We start from the raw sequence: 3,503 nt of genomic DNA on the forward strand, positions 1-3,503 counted from the left end.
CATGCCCACATAATGTTTTAATCTATGCCCATTGAATCTGAACGTACGAGAGTCATTTTCTGCAGCAATCTCTACGGCACCAATGGGGTGAATGTCAACTACACGAAATGGCCCTGACCATCGTGACTTTAAGTTGCCCGGAATAACCTTAGTCTTAAATTGTATAGCAATACTGAATCTCCGGATTTAAAATTCCGCTCAATAATATTTTTATCATGTATCATCTTCATTCTCTGCTTGTATAATCTTGTGCTCTCAAAAGTGTGATAGCGGAACTCATCAAGCTCGTGCAACTCCGTGACTCTACTTGTTCCCGCAGCTTCCATATCGAGATTCAACTATCTCAACGCCCACCAAACTCTATGCTCCAACTCTACTGGTAAGTGACACACCTTCCCAAACACCAGCTTGTATGGTGACATGACGATTGGAGTTTTGAAAGCGGTTCGATAAGCCCAAAGTGCATCATCTAACTTTCTCGCCCAATCCGTTCTAGTAGCATTCACAGTCTTAGTCAACACACTCTTTATCTCTCTGTTCGAAACTTTCACTTGCCCACTCGTTTGTGGATGATATGGGGTGGCCACCTTGTGGCGTACATCATACTTCTCCAACAACTTCGCGAAGGCTCGATTACAAAAGTGAGTGCCTCTGTCACTGATTATTTCCCTTGGAGTGCCAAATCGGGTGAATATATTCTTTCTCAAAAAACCAATTACCCCCTTTGCATCATTTGTAGGGAGCACTATAGCCTCCACCCATTTGGAGACGTAGTCCACAGCGACGAGTATGTACTTGTTGCCATATAAGCTGACGAAGGGCCCTATGAAATCGATTCCCCATACGTCAACCACTTCTACATCCTGAATTGGGTTCATAGGCATCTCATGTTGGCGAGAAATATTCCCGGTTCGTTGCCATTCATCACAACCCTTTATCCATAATTGTGCATTTTTGAACAATGTTGTCCAGTAGAAGCCCGACTCCAAGACTTTTGTAGCTATCCTTACTCCTCCGAAATGCCCACCATATGGTGATGCATGACATGCCTGCAAAATAGAAAACTGGTCTATCTCGGGGATACATCTCCGGATCATGTTAGCAATACAAATCCTGAATAGATAAGGCTCATCCCAATAATACATGCGACAATCACGAAAGAACGTTTTCTTTTGGATAGAGAAAAGGTCATAAGGAACAATACCGCTCGCCATGTAGTTTGCAATGTCTGCATACCATGGTGTTTCCTCAAGACTCGTGGCTAGTAGTTGTTCGTCTGGGAAATTTTCCAGAATCTCTTCTACCTCAACCTTCTTTTCCGCTCCTTCCAGCCTAGACAAATGATCAGTTACTTGGTTCTCCGTTCCCTTTCGGTCACAGATTTCCAAATCAAATTCTTGCAGTAGTAGCACCCATCGAATCAGGCGTGGTTTTGGCTCCCTCTTCTAGATTAAGTACCTGAGAGCAGCATGGTCAGTGTAAACAATTACCTTTGAGCCTATCAAGTATGAACTAAATTTGTCAAATGCGAACCCCACTGCCAGCGTATCCTTCTCGGTCATAGTATAATTTAACTGGGCTCCACTCAGTGTTCTACTTGCATAGTATATTGGGTGCATGATTTTATCTTTTTGCTGCCCAAGAACTACTCCCACAACATAGTCACTCGCATCACACATCAGCTCAAATGGTTGCTCCCAGTCTAGGGCAACTATGATAGGTGTTGTTACCAGTCTCTTCTTTAATTCCTCAAAAGCTACCATGTAATCATCAGAAAACACAAAAGGGTGATCATTTTCAAGCAATTTACACAAGGGGTTAGCAATTTTGGAAAAATCTTTTATGAATCTCCTATAGAAACCGACATGCCTAAAGAAAATTCTGATTGCTTTGACGGAAGTGGATGGTGGAAGCTTTTCTATCACATCAACCTTCACACGATCCACCTCAATACCTTTACTTGACATTAGGTGCCCCAAGACGATACCTTCCTGTACCATGAAATGACACTTTTCCCAGTTGAGTACCAGATTAGTCTCGATATACCTTTTCAAAACTCTTCTGAAGTTCACAAGGCAATCATCGAATGAGTTCCCTGTCACACCTCCTTTTTCCGCGCCCGCGGGGCGCAGGGGGAGTTTTTTCCAATTAAAGGACAATCGAAACGGGATTGGTTTATTTATTTCAGAGTCGCCACTTGGGAGATTTAGGGTGTCCCAAGTCACCAATTTTAATCCCGAATCGAGGAAATGAATGACTCTATATTACAGTCTGCGTACCAGAAATCTAGATAAGGAATTCTGTTAACCCGGGAGAAGGTGTTAGGCATTCCCGAGTTCCGTGGTTCTAGCACGGTCGCTCAACTGTTATATTCGGCTTGATTATCTGATTTTATACAAGTATGACCTTATATGCAAATTCTAACTTTTAACCGCTTTATTATTATTGTTTTTACAAGAATGTGAACATCGCTTAAAATATATCTTTGGACTGTGTCACATGAAATGCACCCACAATCCGAAACATATTTTATTTGATGTTTTAGGATTTGGATTTGGGTCGCATGAAATGCACACCCGAGTTTAAGAAAATTAAATTATTAAAGACGCGCCTAAAGCGACTATCGCGTTATTATTTTGCGGAGGCCGTGAAATTCGCTAATCGACCCTCCTGAATTCTAAGTAATTTTAAACAAGTATTTACTGAGGGCCCCGCAATTTGTATTTTTATTCGGCGAGGCTCATCTCATTCTTATTTTTTAAAGGAATTTGCAACGTCATGGAAATGCATCTCGGGCCACGCCACAATCAATGCGCCCGTGACTAGAGACATATTTCGACTCCGTTGAGATTTGGATTTGGGTCACATAAATGTGCACCCGAGTTTAGGGAGATAACATTATTAAAGGCGCGCCTAAAGCAACTAGCGCATTATTATTTTGGGGTAGGGCCGTGAAATTTGCTAAACGACCCATCCCGGAATCTAAGTATTTAATACATATATTTTGTGAGGGCCCCGCAATTTGTCCCTTTTATTTGGCGAGGCTCGTCTCATTTTTATTTATTTATTATTATTTACTATTTATTTATTTTTTATATTTTTAAAGGGATGCCATTTTTACGCTTTTAACCATACTAAACCTTACAGCTTCTTTACAACTAAAATCTCATAACTTGTTAGAAGTTTAATAAAAAGAGTTTTAGCAAATGAGTATTTCGGTAGTAGTAACAGCATGCACTAATACTATTTTTTCGAATGAACTAACCGAAGGAAAAGGACGAACAGATTAATGTCAAACTTGTGTCATAGTACGACTAGTCCAACTTAATTAAACGACATCAAATAAACGAGAATAACATAACATGAAAATGAACAAAATGCAGACAATGAAACATAGGCGGAAAATTTCCATACCAATTTTTATATTGCATCTCAAACATTCAACGTAAAGTTTATTTATCTAATACGTCGAGGTTTACTAACCTTTGCACCTCGACAAACTC

The sequence above is a fragment of the Nicotiana sylvestris genome, chromosome 3 (genome assembly GCF_000393655.2).
Source record: "Nicotiana sylvestris chromosome 3, ASM39365v2, whole genome shotgun sequence".
Classification (NCBI taxonomy): Eukaryota; Viridiplantae; Streptophyta; class Magnoliopsida; order Solanales; family Solanaceae; genus Nicotiana; species Nicotiana sylvestris.